Raw genomic sequence first — 21648 nt, 5'->3', positions numbered from 1 at the left:
TGTGTGCTGCGACACAACTTGCTCTCCTGCCCACGCACCTGAATCTTCCGAATTTCCTTCCATCTGGTTACGACTGCAGACTCACTATCAAACTAAACTAATCTGTACTGCATACCTCTCACCTAACTCATCTAACTATCCTCACTCTTCCCTTTAGTGGAGACCTCCATTCTTAGAGACTTCAATGTTCACCACCAGCTTTGTCAGTCCAACCCACTACCAGCAATATCCACGCTACCAACAATATCCATCTTTCACTGATCAACTGAGCGAATTAGCCTTTAACTTTTCTATCCTCCTGGACTTAGAGCAACTGGTGCAACACCGTATTTCTGTCCCTTAACGTCTTTGAGATATGCCCTTATTCAGATATTAGAGTATTGTTGCTGTATTATGAAAGTAAGTAAAGATTCTTAAAGCTGGCCCATCATTACTTTACTCTAAATTAAGATAAGTGAATCTCGCAAACTTATCTATATACTTAGAAAGCCGATGTTGTCTATGATCTCTTTATTCCTTTTTAGTAGTTACATTCGTATTGTGCTTGTAAATCTCCAATCTTCCCTTAGCATTGTGTATTGCGTGGTGGATGTGTTTATGGTGTTGGTAGTGGGATGTGTGGTGGTAATTGGTGGTGGTGGTTGTAGCAAGCAGGCGAGGATACAACACTCAATAAGGGTGGGGGAAGTGGTGGTGGTGGTGGTGGATTTACTGAAGATTTACTGAAGGACGAAATAAAAACATTATGATGTAAGATTTCTCAGTTGCTCAAACTCCCCTGGGACGCGCCCATCGTCCTTCTCCTCCCTCTTCTCTTTGTACCTCAATCTCTCTCCTTTTTCTGCCACCTGTCTCAAACTTCTATCTTCCTCCGATTATCTCCCTTATATATATATATATATATATATATATATATATATATATATATATATATATATATATATATATATATATATATATATATATATATATATATATATATATATATATATATATATATATATATATATATATATATATATATATATATATATATATATATATATATATATATATATATATATATATATATATATATATATATATATATATATATATATATATATATATATATATATATATAAAATTATATATATATATATATATATATATATATATATATATATATATATATATATATATATATATATATATATATATATATATATATATATATATATATATATATATATATATATATATATATATATATATATATATATATATATATATATATATATATATATATATATATATATATATATAATTTTTTTTTTTATGTAGGAGAAACACCACCAAAGGGCAACAAAAATCCAACCCCCCCAAAAAAAAAATTACTGAGATGCCGGCGCCTGAATAGGGTTCCAATCAATAGTCAAAAACTGAAGGATGAATGTCTTGAAACCTCCTTCTTGAAGGAGTTGAAATCATACGATGGTGGAAATATAGAAGTAGGTAGAGAGTTCCAGAGTTCACCAGAGAAAGGGTTGAATGATTGAGAATACTGGTTAACTTTTGCATTAGAAAGGCGGACAGATTAGGAGTGAGAGAAAAAAGAAAGCGAGGCCGCGGGAGGAGGGGAGACATGTTGGCAGCAAGTTCAGAAGAGCAGTTAGCATGAAAATAGCTGTAGAAGTTAGCAAGAAATGCAATATTGCGGCGATGAGAAAGAGGCTGAAGACAGTCAGTTAGAGAAGGAGTTGATGAGACGAAAAGCTTTTGATTCCACCCTCTCTAAAAGAGCGGTATGAGTGAAATTCCCCACACATGTGAACCATACTCCTTACATGGACTGATAAGGCCCTTGTACAGAGTTAGCAGGTGGGGGATGATAAAAACTGGAGGAGACGTCTCATAACACCCAACTTCATAGAAGCTGTTTTAGTTCGAGATGAGATATGAAGTTTCCAGTTTAGATTATAAGAAAAGGACAGACCGAGCATGTTCAGTGTAGAAAGGGGACCAGTTGAATGTTATTGAAGAAGAGGGGATAGTTGTCTGGAGGGTTCTGTCGTGTTGATAGATGGAGGAATTGAGTTTTTGAGGCATTGAACAATAACAAGTTTTCTTTTTCCAAGTTAGAAATTTTAGAGAGATCAGAAGTCAGGCGTTCTGTGGCTTCCTTGCATAAACTGTTTACTTCCTGCAAAGTTGAATGTCTACGAAAAGACGTGGAAAAGTGCAAGATGGTATCATCAGCGTGAGAGTGGATAGGACGAGAAGTTTGGCTTAGAAGATCATTGATGAATAACAGGAAGAAAGTAGGTGACAGGACAGAACCCTGAGGAACACCACTTTTAATTGACTTGGAAGAACAGTGACCGTCTACCACAGGAGCAATATAACGATCAGAAAGGAAACTTGAGATGAAGTTACAGAGAGAATGATAGAAGCCATAGGAGAGTAGTTTGAAAATCAAAGGTTTGTGCCAGACTCTATAAAAAAAAAAAAAACTTTGATGTCTAAGTCAACAGCAAAAGCTTCACTAAAGTCCTTAAAAGATGACTAAGACTCGGTGAGGAAAGTTAAAAGATCAATAGAACGGTCTTGACAGAACCCATACTGGCGATCAGATAGAAGGTTGTGAAGTTTAAGAATCTTCCTGTTGATGATAGATTAAAAAACTTTAGATAGGCAGTAAATCAAAGCAATAGGACGGTAGTTTCACGGGTATTCTAGTGCAGGCGAAGTTTGAAGTTAACGCTGAGCAACACTGGCACCACGTAGAATAGTATAAAGACGTAGAGCCTTGAGGACACAAATAAACAGAGGAATTAAAATACACACGTTAGCAAACACAGAAAGCAACAAAACCAGAATAGAAAACAGCTGCGTCAAGATACTCTGGAAGAGAGCGCCATCGCAACCTAACACTGTAGGGCGGCATCGTAGGTTGGAGGACAAACTTAATGTCTAGTTGCGCTAGTTCCCCACAGGGCTTCATCGAAATCAGGAGAGCAACTCTGAAAGATCAAAATTTCCGGTTTATATTAATCGGTTTGCCTTTGTTTAAAAAAAGAATTGAAGATTTTTGTCATTACGCTGATCACGTACACAAGGGGTATAAGAAGAGGAGGAGGAGGAGGAAAGGGGGAAGAAAATTAAGTCAGCTGTATAGTATAAATTGAGACTGTCCACGCCGCCTTATCACAGTCCATTGCTGCTGACTGAACTCTCCACTTCATCACTGCAGTGCTGGCCTGCAAGGTGAGTTGTATCTACGTATATGTGCACAGCAACTCAACTTACTCTCTGAATCTTTTGAATTTCCTACAGTCTGGTTTCGACTGCAGACCCACTGTCAAACTACACTTATCTGTGTTGTGTACATCTCACCTAACTCATCTAACTATCCTAACTATCCCTTTAGAGAGGATCTCCATTCTTGGAGACTTCCATGTTCACTACAAGCTTTGGCATTCCTCTCCCTTCACTGATCAACTGAGTGAAATAACCTTTAACTTTTCTATCCTTCTGGACTTAGAGCAACTGGTGCAACACGGTATTGCATTCCTGACCGTCTCGGAGATATGCCTAACATTCTTGACTTTTTCCTTGCCTCTAATCCTTCTGCTTCAGCTGTCACTCCTGTCTTCTCTGTTGGGCTCCATCTGTTTCAACCTCATATCTTTATCTTGTCCTATCGCTCTAATTCCTCCTTAAGATCCCCAAGGCGGAGATGTCTCTGGCGTTTCGTCTCTGCTAACTGGGAAGACCTGAGGAAGTATTATTATCATTTTCCTTGGAATGACCATTGTGTCCGTGTCTCTGTGCGCTGAGCGCATAACATAGGTCAGTGTCAGGCATGGAGGCGTACGTTTCTTACTTTTTTGTCTCACCTTAAACCTTCCAAACATTAGTTTAACACAGCCTGTTCTCATGCTACACATGTTAGGGAGTTGGCCCACTCAGGGCACTTGACATTTTCAGCAACTGAATCTCTTATACTTTAGATTTATGACCAGTATTATGCCAAGTCTGTGCTCCAACTAGCCCAAAACTCCTCCATCAATAGCAAATATCAAAATGTTTCTAGATCTAACTCCCCTCGTGACTTGTGACATCTTGCCAAAAGCATCTTTTAATAACGTTGCTTCTTTATATTTCCTCCTTTATTTCAATCTCATGGCACCACTGTCACCTCATCCGTCTCTAATGATGAACTCTTCTCTCAAACCTTTGCTAAAATCTTTATTTTGGATTATTCAGGGTTTGTTCCTTCCTCTCCTTCACCTTCCGACTACTTCGTGTCACCTATTAAGATCTTACCCATTAATGTTTTCCATGGCCTTACCCTTACTCTATCCACCTCTCTAATGCAAGAGTTAACCAGTATTCTCTATCATTCAGCTCTTTTCTGGTAAACTCTGGAATTCCCTGCCTACTTCTGTATTTCCCCCGTCATAAGATTTGAACACTGTCAAAATGGAGGTTTCTACACTCATCATACAAATTTCGATGATTCTTTTCGACCTCGTTGTGGGACTGGCACTGAAGTAGGTCTTTTTTTATTTACTTATTTCTCCTTGGCCAGCGCCCCTCTTACATTGAAAAAAGATTTAGGTTTTCAGAGAGAGAGAGAGACTGGAATCAATGTTCGTGAAGGAATGAGTTACTGTATGCTTCATTTAGTGCGTCAGGATTCTAATAATGTAAACACTAATTAGTTCTGAAAGCAGTATTTAGGCCATAGTTTCGTCATACTTATTCAGACATTACAGTATTGTTGCAGTATTATCAGGATAAAGTAAAGTGTTTGATAGCTGGCCCATCATTACTTTACTCCAAATTAAGACATGTGAATCTCTTTAACTGAGTTTCGGTGATTTATAAGCATGTATACTCATCCTTCATTAATATAACTCGTATTAATATATATTTTCTGGTCAGATGTGTCCTCGCCTCTTGATGCTCGGAGTGGTGGTGATGGTGGTACTGCAGGCCTGTGTGACCACCGCAGCTCCTCAGTTAGGCAACCCTCATGGTGGTGGCGGAACCTACGGTGATAATGACAGAGGCCATCCTGGTGATGACGGAGGCCATGATGATGACGATGATGGAGGCCATCATGGTGATGACGGAGGCCATGATGATGACGATGATGGAGGCCATCATGGTGATGACAGCACCTACCGTGATGATCGTGATGATGATGGACATGATGATGATGGATACGGTGATGACTCCTACCATGGTGATAAAGGCCGTCATGATAAACACTGAGACGTGTGCATCGTGTACGGTCACCAGCTCGCCACGACTTCGTCTGAAATATCTGGATGGTGATTTGAAAAGTCGCCAGCCTGGAAGCACATGAAGAAAAAAAATCATTGTCTGGTTTCATTTGCAGAATAAAGCCCAATCATTCCTTTTCTTTGTTTACGTATCCCCCAAAACTCACTGATAGCGTCTCCTCGGCACATACGCTATCAGTGAGTACTTTCCAACTCTGTGATGTTTGCACGTCATGGCACGGGAGAAGAAAGTAGACATTGTGTTTGCCACCTTCACCACCACCATTACCCTCCGACACCATAATTAAATCATAAAATAAGAAAATTATGAAAAATAAAGAATATTGATATATAAAGTATATATCATCGAAAGTTTGTTTTTAAGTGTCTTAGTTTAAAAAAATGAAATATGATTATTATCTCCGTTGCGCTCTTAAGAACATTAAAGACTATTTTACATATGCATACTGATCTCCTTTAAGTAAAGAATATATTCCATTTATGAGATAAAAAATTTTATATATTGATTTTTTTTAATAAAAATAAATAAATAAAAATGGAAAAAACTTTACGATAAAAATTTTTCATAAGATTGCAGATTATTAAATGAGAAGTAGAAAAGGAATACTGATATAAAAAGTGTATATCAACTGAAAAGTGCCTTTTAGTGTTTTTTTTTTTTTTTAAGTGAAATACAGAGAGAGAGAGAGAGAGAGAGAGAGAGAGAGAGAGAGAGAGAGAGAGGGAGAGAGAGAGAGAGGGAGAGAGAGAGAGAGCTGCCTGCTCAACCTACAAAGCTTACTGATATCAACTTACATTTTTCTTTAAAAAAAATCACATCTTATTTTTTTTTCCTTTAACTTTTTTATTTCCTTTGTTTTCCTTTACTTTCCTCTCCCATAACCTTCTCATTATCACTCACATGGCTTAAAGAGTCTCTAGATTACTGTATTTACTCATCCTTACTCCTCTCCTCTTCATATCTTCTCTACCATCACAGCTGCCAACCCGCTACCCTAAAGCATCTGTCTGGGATGATTGCAACACTCACTCGCGTCTTTATACCGCCAAGGTCCACACATGTGCCTCATGTTTTTGCTGTGTGCTAGTCATCCCCCACAGACTCCCCACACTACCCACACAGTCAAACCACGAGTCTCTCGCATGATTGTACTGGGGACGCATCACTAATTGGTTTTGTCCGCTTTCAGGGACTAAAAATGACCATGAGCTTGGATATTCCCCACAGGACAGCCCTGCAAGATGAGGCGGGAACTTATTTTTTCCCCTGTCGATCTCAATGCCAGTGTTTCGCTTTTAAGAATTTAAGAGGATAAGGGAAGGTTTAAGGAATCAGCGACCCTGCACGTGGTAATCCCTACATGAAACCTACTTACCTACCTGTATCCATCTATCATCCTCATTTATAAATTGGTCAAATCTTCTTTTAAAGTCCCCCAATGACTCAACTTAACTGATTACTAAGTCTATTCCATTCCTCTGCCACTCTTGTGTTGTGCGGAGTGTATGGTGAGTGTGTGTGTGTGACGTTAATGTGTAAATGTGAGATTAAGTGTGTGTTCTTTTTTTCCTTCTTTTTGGCATACAGAACGTCATTGTGTGTGCTATTAAATGTGCATATTTTCATTTTTTCGTCATACTGAACGTTATTGTATACGTGCTTAGTGACAAATTTGTGGATTTCTTAGAGTAAAACTGTAAATATCTTCAAGGGAACAGAAATTATGCATCGAAGTTAATTGTCACGTGGCAGCTTTTGGTGGTTAGTATTGTAAGCATACATTGAATTACATATTAATCTGAAGCCTCTGCTGTCGCTGTAACGAGAGGTTTGCAAAGTTCTATAGGGACTTTAAAGTAACAGAGGTGAAAAAAAAGTTACAGGAAAAGACAATAAAAAAAAAAAAATGAAAATAGCGCAAAATGTAGATTTCTTAAAGGTAACCTCCTAGGCAAAAAAAAAAAAAATCACTTGTTTAAAATACAAATATATTCATAATTTTTTCACATAAATCTCAATTTCACTAAACTTTTCTCACATTTACAAAGTATCACCATAATTTTTCACCAGAAGGGGAATCTCCCGGAAAATTAAACACTCTTATAATGTTACTTCGAGGAATAGAACTTAGAGCTGAATCAGAACGCAATAATATGGCTGAATTCCATATACAGAGTGGTGTGGTGAAATGAACAAAAAACAGACGTGTCGTTTGGACTTCCCTCTCTCTCTCTCTCTCTCTCTCTCTCTCTCTCTCTCTCTCTCTCTCTCTCTCTCTCTCTCTCTCTCTCTCTCTCTCTCTCTCTCTCTCTCTCTCTCTCTCTCTCTCTCTCTCTGATCCAGATATTCAGCATACTACTCAACGTTATCGGTAATTTGAACACAAAACTGGAAAGTCTTAACGTAAATTCAGACGTAAAGAAAAGTTTTCGTTTTCCTTTACCTGAATCCACCGTTGGAATGTACCTGTCAGGCGTCAACTGATAGAAAACTGAATGTAGAGAATGAGACTGTCTGGATTCACCGAAGAAAAGTAATAAGAGGAAGAGGAAGAAGAGGAGTTTATAAAAGAAGTGGTGGCAACAGAGGACAAGAAACTGAGAGGACAATACCAAAAGAAAACGGATAGCAGGTGAGAACGGTGGCCGATCACCTGAGGGAGAAGGAGGAGGAGGAGAGGAGAAAAAAGCCAGCATGGTATAAATAAGGACTCCCCGCTCAAGCTCCTCACAGTTCATAGCTGCACACCGAACCTGCTACATCAAGCAAGGTGAGTGAGATCAGAGAGAGAGAGAGAGAGAGAGAGAGAGAGAGAGAATCAATCTGGTTCAAAAGTTTCTTGTGTAGCAGGATCCCAGTAGGACAAACACAAATCAGTAGTAAAAGTTGTTAATTGTGACCCTAAAACTGATCACTGTGGCAGCCCCATTTATTACAACTCTCTGTCCCCTTTCGCCTAACCTTGACTTCATCCAGCCTAACACTTTCTCATCTATCCCATGCATCCTAATTAGCGCATCACTCCTTCCTGTGGGGCTCTCCAAGGCATCTCCCACCAAATCTGCCACAAATAACACTCCTTCAGGACCAGTCTATATATGTCCAACAGTTCAGAGTCACTCAGGTCATCGTGAACATCCTTACGGGGCTGATAATTTTTGAAGTGGCGGACTTGGGTTCGACAGTCTTTGTTTTGTTAACTTAGTCTCAGCGTAACTCTTAAAGTCAATCTACATCCAAACCTGTCTTAAATTATGACCTAGACCCAACACGACTTGGGAAGTTAAGCACAACTATAAGCATAAGAGTTGGGCTAAGTCAAACCTCTCTAGTTAAGAATCCTCGTTAATACGGCCCCTGTACTCACACGTCATGAATGAAACTTGTGTTCTTATCTGTTTTTATCTATTTTCTCTCCATCAGATGCTGCGTTCTCGCCTCCTGGTGCTCGGGGTGGTGGTGCTGGTGGTGCTGCAGGCCTTTGTGACCACCGCGGCCCCTCAGTATGGTGGTGACGATGATGGGTATGGTGGTGATGATGGATATGGTGGTGACGATGGGCATGGTGGTGACGATGGGTATGGTGGTGACGATGGGTACGGTGGTGACGATGGGTATGGTGGTGACGATGGATATGGTGGTGATGACTCTTACCGTAAATGGTAAGAGAATGCCGGCACCAGCTCAGATCACCCGACCTCCACGCCCTCTACCAAAACACCTGAACAATGATTTGAAGAGTCACCAGCCTGGAAGCACTTGGAAAGAAAAGCCTTGTCCTGCTTTAGTAACTTTATGATGACATTGGTTCCTGGAGATTAAAAACTATAACCTTTTTCCTTCGTTTTCTTTATATAGTCCTCAGAAGGAAAATGTGCTGAAGAGGGGAAGTTAATGAGCAATCTCTAATTCTTTAAAGTCAATGGGCTTCTTGTGTTATAAAACGTGAGAAGAAAAGAAAAACACTCTCTCTCTCTCTCTCTCTCTCTCTCTCTCTCTCTCTCTCTCTCTCTCTCTCTCTCTCTCTCTCTCTCTCTCTCTCTCTCTCTCTCTCTGGATATTGTTTAACCCTTTGACTGCTGTTTGGTATATCTTTCCTGCATTACTAACCACTCTGAGGTATCTTTACTTGTTCTACAACCACCTCCAACTTTTAAATTGGGTAGAAATTGCTAAATTTATTCTTTTTCATCGCCTCCTTCCTTATAGATGTTTATAAATATTTCGCACGTTACTTCTGGTGCTGTTAATTGTCTCGTATCGCTGTGAAAGGGTTTTAAAGTATGCTATTTACTTACCCTTACCTCTCTCCTGATCACTTCATTCTCTATAGTCTGTACTAACCTAACTCCAACCCCGCTGCCCTTGAAACATGGCCGTTGATTACAACCAACTCCCCAAGGTCTTCACACACACTACCTGTTTCTGTAGTGTGCTTGTCACCCCTCCCCCTACTCCAGTTCTATCCAGATAACCCGCAATACTTACATTTAACCCTTAAGGTTGTACGGAGGACGCACCGCTAATTGGATGTATCATATTTGAAGATTCTAAAAGTGCCTATGCTGCGTAGATATTCCGCAGAACAGCCCTGTGAGAAGAGGCAGGAATATGTTCTTTTCTTGTCCTTTTCAATGTCTGTGTTGTGCTTTTGTGTTATGCTGAGCTTTTGTGACGTGAATGTGTCACTGTAAGATTGGATTAGATTAAGATTAGATTAAGATTAGATTAAGCATCTGCTGTCGCTGTAAGAATATGCATTCAAATTAAATAAGGATCGATGAAGCTTAAACGAATAAAAGTGTAGGAATTATGATGATAATAATAATAATAATAATAATAATAATAACAATAACTAACAATGGTAATAATAATAATGTTAATAATAATAATAATAATAATAATAATAATGATAATAATAATAATAATAATTTCTGAATATAAACCAGACAACAAAGAAATAATAATAAATAGATACTTAAATAATAACTAGATTCCTAAAACAGAAATAAAAATGTGTCAAGCTTTACTTATAAAAGCCTCAAAACAATCATCACTCCCTAATATCACAATCTGCACACCTGTCGAGCTTTTCTAACGCTCAAAAATTCAAGCATCTGGAGGATTAATAGTAGTATGCATTTGTCGCCACCCGGGGAATCTCCCGGAAAACTTTGGCAAAGGTTGTTCACTTACAGGTTAGTGGGAGAGGAGGAGGAGGAGGAGGAGGAGGAGGAGGAGGAGGAGGCGGCCAGCATAGTATAGATAAAGACTCTCCACGCAGACTTACCACAGTTCATCGCTACAGACTAAACGTCTTACTTCAAGCAATGTGAGTGAGGTGTTCAGAGAGAGAGAGAGAGAGAGAGAGAGAGAGAGAGAGAGAGAGAGAGAGAGAGAGAGAGAGAGAGAGAGAGATTGTGTGTGTGTGTGTGTGTGTGTGTTTAGAATCAGTGTGCTACAAAGATCATTTTCTGCTTGTTTCTAGTGCGGCAGGATCCTAAAAAGATAAACACAAATAGTAATGGGAGTCGTCAGCAATAGATTCTTCCATGCTTACTCCGGAATCAGAGTATTGCTACTTTACTACCAGGATAAGTTAAAGTCTCTCTCAATATCAGCACTTTAATTCAGGATAAAGTGTGTTAGGCTCCAGTTAAGTTCAGGTGAGTATGGTGGTGACTACGATGACGAATATGGTTACTATGATGGTGTTGGCAGTCTTGTATTACCTGGTCATAATGATGATACCTATTACGTTGATCTCGATTATGGTAGCGCAAAAGAGAATGCCGGCACCATCAGAGAACACTATACAGCCACGCCCTCTACTAAAGCAACTGAACGATGATTTGAAAAGATTCATTAGTCTGAAAGCTCTGGGAAGGAACAGCCTAGTTTTGCTTTAATAACTTCATGACGACTTTTTTGGTTGCTAGACATTAAAAACTAATGCCTTTTCTGCCGTTTTCTTTGTCTGCTTTATTTTCGGAAGGAAAATGTGCTGAAGAGAGGAAATTAATGAGTACTGTCTAATTCTATGATGTTATTGATGTTCTTGTGTTATAGTATGTGAAAGGTGAAAATATTGTATCTATCTACCTATCTATCCATTATTATCAGCTTCCACGACTCCACCGCATGACCAAACCCTCTCAGTCTCCACTCTCGTCCCTTCTTTCATTATTATTGTGCTTTTCTTCCCTTTGCCTTGCATGCAATAGAGTACCGGCCACTTTTAAGGTTAAGTAAGTATTGTATTTGATTTATCACATCGATAAGAAAAAATGCTGCTGTTTATTATGGTAAATACAAAATAGATTAGGTAGCCATATAATTGAGCATTCTCTATTCAATATCCTTCAATGAAAAAAATTTATGGTAGACTTCTTTATTCTTTAATTGCAAAACTTGAATCTGAAGATTTTTTATGTAAGAGGAGCACTGGCCACGTGAGAGAGAGAGAGAGAGAGAGAGAGAGAGAGAGAGAGAGAGAGAGAGAGAGAGAGAGAGAGAGAGAGAGAAAAATAGAAAATGCCCTCTTGAAGATGCCAGTGGCTGAAGACTGGAACCAGAAGATTCACCAAAACTAAAGGAGAAATTAACCAAAATGAAAGAAGTCTGTTTATTTTTCATACTTCTTTTATCGCTCCTCTGGTTCAGTGACGCCCTGCACCACATGAACATTACTTGTATCACTCTTTTTGTGTTGAATTTCGGGAAACCTTCAGGAATAAACCGAGAAGAAAGATTACAAATAACACTGGGAGCAAATTATCTCGTCATATCAAAACTCATGGAAGTGTCTAAGTACTGAAGTATATTTGTTAATTAGTTAGTATTGGAGTGTATTAGTCACTTAGTTTTCTAATATATTTGTTTGTTTACTTATATATTGTATTTTCTGAGCTGCATTGTGTCAGCAGTAATGAGAATATGAATCTTGTTGGACTGTTGGTATCTGAAGTCCTCGTCCTTGCTCTCCTTCCCCTGCTCGTGGATTCTCACTAGCACCATGTGGCCCTCTTGCTGCGGCACCATCAAATCAATCAACTAATTAATTCTGCCTTAAGTTAAATGTGGACTTGTAATCTAAGAGTTCTATAAAGGAATGTAGGCGTGGACTCAAAGAAGAAGCGAGAGTAGGAATTTGTTTTTCCAATCTACGAAGTTATCTAATAGGTTTCACTACAAAAGTAGGTGTTTTATATGAGTGGTTATGAGGAACACTGGCTAACAGTAAAATGGTGAAGTACTATAGATGGTAAAGTTGGTCTCCGTTAAGCCAGGGGAAGATTAAATCAACTCACTGTTTGCCATATTCTTTACTCAGAAGCGAAGCAAGTAATTTCGATCGAGGAAGTGCAGGTTTCCATGGTCCGCGTCCGGATGTCACTGCCAGAAGAGGTCACAGGGCGCCATTACCAATGTACCACATGGTGCTTGTAGCCTCCGCCATGACCGTGTCTTTCATAACTGTCGTCACGGTCATAGGAGCTGGAGTCATCACCCACGTGGAACACCTTCGTGATGACACCTTTGCCGTGGACAGGGCCCCAAGGATTGCCAGCAACCATGTACAGCTGCAGCACCACCATCAGCACCACCACCAGCATGCAGTACAGACGCGCCATCTGCCGGGACACGTGACAGTCTGATACACGAATGAGAGGAAGTTGTAGTGAGGAGAAACAGCAGGAGAGGAGAGAAATGAGAATGCTGCGATGGTTAATGAGTGTCACTGTGAGAGATGTGCCAATCGTGGACAAGGCAAGGGAAGCGTGTGTAAGATGGTATGAACATGTGGCCAAGATGTAAGATGTCCCTGTGGAAGTGGCGTGGAGGAGCCAGGTAGAGGGAGAAGAACCAGGGCAAGACAAAGGATCAGGTGGGGAGATGGAATCGAAAGAGACATGAGACAGCTGGACGTGGAGGAAGACGATGCACTAACAGGAGTTATTGTCGACAACACACAAGAGCGGCCGACCCCACCAGGGATTAATAAGGCCAAGAAGAAGAGGAAGAAGAACTTGGAAAAAAAATAAAAAGGAGAGGCAAAGTGAAACGTCGTCAAGGTATATTCCATTCAAACTATGTCTGTCACTTCACAAATATTCACCAGCTGTGTGATCTACCTGTTACTGTCTAGTTTAAATCCAAATAAGCCAAAGGTATCTTTCTTCTGGATACTTGATAGACCTCATAACAAAAAAAAAAAAAAAAAATCCATGTATCTGATGTCTTTTTAACACTTACTTGTAGCTCATTATTTAACATTGTCTCGGGTATTGTGTCTTGTCCATGTTTTCTTTTGACTGCAAACGTTGGGAAATGTTGATTGATTGTTTATTGTTAACTGCCAAGTCAGGAAAGAAATGTGTTGGCTAAATGCTTCCATTCCTTCTGTTAAGGAACGTCAGGATAGCTATATTACTTTATTTAGTCTGAGCTACAACTAAATCTGAGAAACTGTAATCCTTTGCTTAGATTGACAAATCATGAAAAAATTGCTTTGGTTAATGCTTGCACTATACTTGGCTAAGAAACATCAGATCTATCTTAGCACTTATGTTTTAAGTCCAACCCACAACTAACTCTGGAAAACGTTGATTTCAATTTCCCAAAATTTCCAAAACTACGAACCGACACTTTGGCTTAATGTCTCCACTTCATCTAGTTAATGACCATTAAAACAGCTATTTTACAACTTCTGTTTAAAGTCCACGCTACAACTAACTCAGAGAAAAGTTGATTTTGATTTTCTTTAATTGTTAAGTCAAAAAAGAATCAATATAGCTTAATGTCTCCACTCCAACTGGTTAATGAACATCAAAACAGCCATCTTACTACTTCTATTTAAAGTCCACGCTACAACTAAGTCAGAAAAAAAAACGACGATTTTTGGCTTTCTTTAACTGCTAAGTCTGGAATGAATCAGTTCGGTTTAATGTTTCCACTCCATCACGCTAAGGAGCGTCATGATACCTGTATTACTGTTACTGTCTCAAGTCCGCGCCACAACTGACTCGCTTGGCCAAAGAGGTGAACTTACTTGAGTTGTTGGACTTCGTGTGGAGGGACGAGTGTGACGAGTCTGCGTTTGGTAGTCGTATTTATACTTCCCTGGTTCCTCTTCCATTTCCTCCTCCTCCTCCTCCTCCTCCTCCTCCTCCTCCTCCTCCTCCTCCTCCTCCTCCTCCTATTTTCTGGGAATTTCCACCCACTTCACCTTATTTATCTCCGTTTTTGTTTCTGTCCACTTGATGTTCTTTTTTTCGTTGAAAAGAATATTTTAATCGTTTTTATTTCTTATTGTTTATGTATATTAAAAAACCTTATATATATCAGATCTATCACTCTCCCTCAGTACCACCTACGTGAGCCGAGTAGCGAGAGAGAGAGAGAGAGAGAGAGAGAGAGAGAGAGAGAGAGAGAGAGAGAGAGAGAGAGAGAGAGAGATTTAGCACCTAATATGTGAATAATTAGCAGCGTCATTTTGACTTCCTTTTATTTTTAGCTTTATTTTTAGCGTTATTGTTTATTATTATTATTATTATTATTATTATTATTATTATTATTATTATTATTATTATTATTATTATTATTATTATTATACTTCCACTACTACTACTACTGCGACTACTCTACTACTATTACTACTACTACTACTACTACTACTACTACTACTACTACTACTACTACTACTACTACCATCACCACTACCACCATTACTACTGTATTTACTGCTGCTACTACTACTACTACTACTACTACTACTACTACTACTACCACCATTACAACTACAAGACGTGCTTCTTTTCACTTACCTAGTTACTATTATTACAGAGTGACACATACTGTATTTCCCTCCATTACTCGACACGTACATAACTGACCTTGAATGGGAAATAAATCAAGTGACCTTGTATCATTAGGGCCACAAGGATGCACCGAGCGTGACTGAGATGGCGGAGGGTGGAGTGGAAAGGGCAACGAGGGTCCGAGTTGATGGTGGTGGTGGTGATATTGTTATTCGAGTTTTCTTGTATCACCCCAAGAGAGATGATGACGAAAGCGACTATTTTCTCGTCATGTCTCAATGTCACCTTCGCATTTCCATTATTGTCTCATTCGCGTCTCCATATCTAATCAAGTCAGTTCCGGATAATCACACCCTCTGTTGCTGTATAATCTCAGGCAACCAATGGAAGCTTAATTAACAGCGATCACCTCATTACCTCATTTCACTAAGCGTGTTCGTATTCTCATTGGTATTAGAGCGATAAACGTCCCCAGAAATCCACAGCCTCGGTGATTCTCTTCCTCCTCGCTTAGAAACAGTGACTTATTTCATCATGTACGCGTTGTGATGCGGTGCAGGTGGGTGCGTTTGTGTTACACTTCATCAGGAGGGCGGAGCGGGATTCCTCTGCCGTGTTTGACAAGCCAGGCAGGCAGAGCCACTGGTGCTGTATTGCGCAACACGTGAAAAAATTACTGAGAAGAAAGTTGTAGAGGACACTACAGAAGGGATTTACAGGGAAGGAGGGTAATTTTCAGCTCAGAGTATCGCGTACAATGATTAAGTGTTCATTGGCTAGAATAATTCTTTTACGTAAAATAAACATTCATCAGTCAAAAAAAAAAAAAAAATCTCAAGAAATTATCATTTATGTAAAGAACAAGAGCAGTTAATAGGTTAAATCATGCATTTAGCAAAGATAAATATTAACCAAGCTATATATATGTATTTGCTGGATGAAATATGCTGGTGAAATTAAACTTTTGCATCATATAAATATTAGGTAGACTTTTGTATATATAGAAAAGCGTCGAGATGAGGGAACAGTGATGGACAGGCCCAGACCTTGGCTTGGCTTTATTCTATCAGACTACTTTATGTATAAGAACATAAGGACAAGAAAATAAGGGAAGCTACAAGAAGTCATCTGGCCTGCACGTAGCAGTCCCTGTATAAAACATGCTTACCTATTTCTAGCAGTCATCTCGATCCTTAAATCTGTTGTAATTCTCTAGTGGAAGTTTTTGGCAGTTTTCAAGAGTTTTCATAATTATAGTGATAGGATAACAAAGATTATGCATCTTCATTGGCAAAAACACCCATAAGAACACTCATTTCTGTGGCCTTTGAATATGACAAGGATGATATCAACAAAATCTTGAAGGTCAGTAATCAGGACAGGACAAGAAATACCGGACTCAAGCTTGATTTAAAGAGAGGAAAAAAAAAATAGTTCTTTAACAGAGTGGCAGATGAATGGAAGAGACTCAGCATTGAAGTTATAGAAAATATAGGAAGCTTTTAAGTGTAAGAAACAAGTGTTCTGTATTACGGTTCCTTGATTCACCAGACCGTCGTCGGTGCTTCTGCCGGATACGAGGACACAAACTTTTTGCTTTACCCGTACCGGTCCTTACCTTCCTACTCTTCTCCGTGGTTCCTCTTCACTCTCATCCTACACCTTGAGCTCCTCTTTCCAGCTCCTCTTTTGCTTAACTCGTCTTCCCGTTAATTCCTTGAGCCTCAGACGTTTGTGTTCTTGCTTCATTCATCCTTGAAAATTTTTATTTGTTTACTTTTTTCTGAATACATCATCACTATGACTCGACTGATTTTTCTTCTTTCTGTGTAGGGAAGATGATCTTGGTTTTATATTTGGTATTATTATTATTATTATTATCGTCATCATCGTCACCTTTATCATCATTATTATCATCATCTTGTTGTTGTTGTTGTTCTTGTTGTTGTTGTTTGTTGTTGTTGCTGTTGTTGTTATTGTTGTTGCTCTTGTTCTTGTTCTTATTCTTGTTATTACTGTATTTGGCTCTTACGTTCCTTTCTTGTTCTTTTCTTTCCGCTGCCTCTTCTCCTCCTCCTCCTCCTCCTCCACTTCTTCTTCTTCTTCTTCTTCTTCTTCTTCTTCTTCTTCTTCTTCTTCTTCTTCTTCTTCTTCTTCTTCTTCTTCTTCTTCTTCTTCTTCTTCTTCTTCTTCTTCTTCTTCTTCTTCTTCTTCTTCTTCTTCTTCTTCTTCTTCTTCTTCTTCTTCTTCTTCTTCTTCTTCTTCTTCTTCTTCTTCTTCTTCTTCTTCTTCTTCTTCTTCCATGTTTACATTGCTTCATCTCTGTTCTATGTTATTTTTTTTGTTTTAATTCTTGCCTGCGGTGATCTCTGGTTTCTCAATAATTTTTTTCTCTCTCTCCACTACCCGCTCCACCCACACCTGGTTCTGCTTCCGTGTCGCAATGCAAAGGAAGTGAAAAATATACGAATAGAAAAACATAAACAAAAATAATAAAGTAATATGCTTCAGTTATATAATTACAATATCATGCCAGTCTGTCTAACACACACACACACACTCTCTCTCTCTCTCTCTCTCTCTCTCTCTCTCTCTCTCTCTCTCTCTCTCTCTCTCTCTCTCTCTCTCTCTCTCTCTCTCTCTCTCTCTCTCTCTCTCTCTCTCTCTCTCTCTCTCTCTTTTAGGCATGGTTGTGACGGTGGAGGAGGAGGAGGAGGAGGAGGAGGAGGAGGAGATTAATAATTACTGTCTATCCATTATCATCATGTTTACGTCTGTCTCATAATAAGAGAGAGAGAGAGAGAGAGAGAGAGAGAGAGAGAGAGAGAGAGAGAGAGAGAGAGAGAGAGAGAGAGAGAGTAAAACTTGCCCTTGAAACCTGCTTGAATGTGTGTGTGTGTGGGTGTGGGTCTGTGTGTGTGTGCGTGTGTGTGTGTGTGTGTACTGTATATATGCATGTATACTTATAATGTATGTTGCACGCGTTTCATGTATTGATGTGCTTTGTGCCATGGATGTTTTATGTCCTGCATTAATCTTCTCATTGTTTGGAAGTAAATGTTTCAAATGTACGTATGTTTGCATTAATTTTTGGACTGCATTTATTTTCTACCTGTATTGCATCGTATACTTATATCCTGTACCTTTCACTGTCTTAGGCACGCATTTGGAAACAACTTATGTGACTGTGATCAATGAAACTACTACTACTACTACTACTACTACTACTATGTCTCCCTCGTCTTATCTATCCCTTATCTATCCCTCATCTTTAATTTCCCGTTTTCTCTTCCCCTTTTTCCCTCACTCATTGCATCATCCCTTAATGGTGCCCTCTAACCCCATGCTTCCCCCATGACCTGGCATCCTCCTCCCCCAACACGCGGGTAGCATCTTCACCTCCCCTCGCCTCCCCTGCCTCCCTCCCGCAGCATCCTTGGCCATCCTGTTAACCTTGACCATTTTGTCTTATTTAGAGTGGCTTTCTTTTTTTTTTCCTTTGTGTTGGTTTTGAAAGGAAAGGTTTTCCTTTTCTTTTCTCTTATTTTTTGCATTATTCTTTTTATCTCTCTTTATTTTGTTCTTTTCTTTCAATTTATTTTTCTTGTTTTATTTTTGCTGATAGATTAGTTTTCTTTTTTTTTTATGTTGGTAAGTTTTTTTTTCTTGTTTATTTTGTCTTAGATACGTTATTATCATCATTTTTGTAAGTGTGTATTTTTTATTTTTTTTTATTTCTATCTCTGTTATTTTTCAAAGGTAGGATTCCGCAATGGGTTTATTCTACATATCAAAAGTTAGGTAAATTATGAACGAAAACGAAGAACTGAATAAATGTAAAACTAATCTTCATTCTTTTTCTTCTTTTTTTCCGTCTTCTTCTTCTTCTTCTTCTTCTTCTTCTTCTTCTTCCCAGCTTAATCCCTATTTGGGGTCACCATTTCTAAGGAGCCTTTTCCAGATGATTCTGTCTTGAGACATTCTTTCATTTCTTTGTCCTTCACATCCTCGTTGCCACAGTCCTTCCACCTGATCTTTGACCTTCCTCTTCTTTGCGTTCCTCTCACTTCCAACTTCCCCATACTCCCAGTCCCCATAAGAACCTTTAGTAAATTACAGGATGCAAGGAGAACACGAATCAAACATGCCATATTTTTAATCAAGAGGTCAAGACAGGGTGCTTCAAATGGCCGTCATGGGGAAGCGAGGATCCTGGGAGGAATGAGGGAAATCAGTGGTAGGGCCTGGGGTAACCGCCGCCTCCGCCATAGTAAGGCCTGCTGCCATGGCCGTAACCACCTCTGTAGCTTTCATAGCTGCCTCGTTCGTTGCTTCCGCGATAATAGCCGCCGCCTCCGCGGTAGCGGTGCGCCTCGGCCACACAGACGCAGACCACCACCGACATCAGCACCATCAGCACCATCACACCGCGAAGACTCAGCATCTGTTAACCGAAATCAGACGGAAGTATTGAAAGAATGAGTGAGTGACTGAGTGAATAATTGGTTGAGGGAAACATTTAACACATTTAAAACATTTTATTATACTTGCAATTATTTATTTATTTATTTATTTATTTATTTTATTTTATTTTATTTGTTTATTTATTTATTTATATATTTTTTGTAACTTATTTGATATTACAAAGATAATCTGAGCAAGTGGCCCATATGAAGCTGAAGCTTTTTGGGCAACAGCAGGTTTGCATCTTTAAAATTGTAGTTTCGGACATGTGCTGTATAATGTACGAAAATTTTGATAATATTAATGGTATTGATAATAGTATTAATAATATGGAAAATAATAATAACACAATACTAATACTAATAGCGAGTGAGTGATTGACTGATTGACTAGATGATTGAGTGAGTGAGTGAATAAGTGATTGATTGGTTGACAGAGCGAGTGAGTGATTGACCGGCTGATTGAGTGAGTGAGTGAGTGAGTGAGTGAATTATATGCAGCAACAATGGGATCATATAGCGCCGTATAACAAGAGCATAAGACAGTAAACTGATATACTTACTTAAAAGATAAGATGAGAAAGGGTGAACTTTGGTGCAGAGAGAGAGAGAGAGAGAGAGAGAGAGAGAGAGAGAGAGAGAGAGAGAGAGAGAGAGAGAGAGAGAGAGAATATAATGAACTTCTTTCTAAAGGTATAGGGTAAACTTTGTTCTAAAAGTATAGGATAGGATGAACTTTGGTGTTGAAAGAGAGAGACAGAGAGAGAGAGAGAGAGAGAGAGAGAGAGAGAGAGAGAGAGAGAGAGAGAGAGAGAGAGAGAGAGAAAATAATCTAGTTCTCTCTGAAAGCAAACATGGTACAGAACATAATTACTTAAAAATAAAATGAAGAAATGAAATTCAGAAAAGAGGAAAAGACAAAATACATGACTAAAGAGAGAGAGAGAGAGAGAGAGAGAGAGAGAGAGAGAGAGAGAGAGAGAGAGAGAGTACTTTTATAGAAGGCACTCAAACCTTTACCTTGCTTCGTGTTCTTGAAGACTCGGGAAGGAATGACGCTTCTCTGCTCAGGACTTCCACCTTTTATACTCTACCTGCTCCTCCTGCTTTCGTCCGGTACTTTTCCCTCCTCCTCAACCTCCTCTCCTTTTGGCGTAGCAACTTCGATCTATTTTTTTTTTTTTTTTTTTTAGGTGTGATATTTTTTTTTAGCTATAAATATTCTGCCTGAGGTTCCTTTACCTTGTTTCTTGTTGGAGAAGTTTGCAAAAAAGGAGGAGGAGGAGGAGGAGGAGGAGGAGGAGGAAGAGAATGAACTTATGTGAACTCAAAGAGGGGGAGGACTTTATATTCCTCCTCCTCCTCCTCCTCCTCCTCCTCCTCCTCCCTAAGGTTCACATAAGTTCCTAAGCTTCTTGTTATTTGTGGCAGAGCACTTGTATATGTGTGTGGGGGAGGGAGCGGTGTTGATGGGCAGCCCCTTTAATAGGTAACGAGAATAATTGGTTAGTTTTATCGATAGCTAATCATAAGTAACAGCAAGTAAAAACTACTATATATTTTGATCTCTGTGTATATTGTGTGTGTGTGTGTGTGTGTGTGTGTGTGTGTGTGTGTGTGTGTATGGCGACACGGTATCCTCTACAGTGTTATTCTTGCTTTTTCACCTAATTTCCTTGCACGTTTATTTCCTTTTTTTTCCATTTTTCTTATCACTTTTAGTTTTCTTCTGCTTTTCCGTTTTCTTTCTAATTTTTACTTTTTTTTACTTTTTTCCGTTTATTTCAATTAATTTTTTTCATCATTTTTTTTTTTTACTTTTTCTTTCTTTCCAGTTCTTTGTATTTTGAAAGTTTTTTCTTTCATTCCTTCATTTTCTATCTAAGGTTACTCGTTTTCCTTTTTTTTCCCATTGTTTCCATCATTATACATTTTCCCCTGCTTTTCTTCATTTTCTCAACATTACTTCCCGTTTTCCTTTTCCTTCCATCTGAACACTTTTTTTTCCCTCCTTTTTTTCCATGTCTTTCCCCAGTACCCGAATTTACCTTCTCTTCCTCCTCGTCTCC

The 21648-nt window shown here is 38.9% G+C and overlaps 3 long non-coding RNA genes across 3 annotated transcripts in view; 2 read left to right on the top strand and 1 right to left on the bottom strand.

The window, feature by feature from the left end:
• Nucleotides 1–5374, top strand: part of LOC135115930 (uncharacterized) — a 112157-nt gene extending 106783 nt beyond the window's left edge. Inside the window, exon 4 of the long non-coding RNA XR_010276107.1 lies at nucleotides 4930–5374. This is a non-coding gene — a long non-coding RNA (uncharacterized LOC135115930). The remainder of the gene's footprint in view (nucleotides 1–4929) is intronic.
• Nucleotides 5375–7931: 2557 nt separating this feature from the next.
• Nucleotides 7932–9131, top strand: LOC135115922 (uncharacterized). The gene is made up of 2 exons (XR_010276100.1): nucleotides 7932–8065; nucleotides 8719–9131. It is a non-coding gene; the product is annotated as an uncharacterized LOC135115922 (long non-coding RNA).
• Nucleotides 9132–19254: 10123 nt separating this feature from the next.
• On the bottom strand, nucleotides 19255–20868 carry LOC135115928 (uncharacterized). The gene is made up of 2 exons (XR_010276102.1): nucleotides 20600–20868; nucleotides 19255–19560 (listed from the first exon to the last, which is right to left on the bottom strand). It is a non-coding gene; the product is annotated as an uncharacterized LOC135115928 (long non-coding RNA).
• Nucleotides 20869–21648: the final 780 nt, after the last annotated feature.

This window comes from Scylla paramamosain, chromosome 30, assembly GCF_035594125.1.
Source record: "Scylla paramamosain isolate STU-SP2022 chromosome 30, ASM3559412v1, whole genome shotgun sequence".
Taxonomy (NCBI): Eukaryota; Metazoa; Arthropoda; class Malacostraca; order Decapoda; family Portunidae; genus Scylla; species Scylla paramamosain.
Note: the sequence above shows the minus strand (reverse complement) of the source record. Positions and strands in the feature narration are given on the sequence as shown.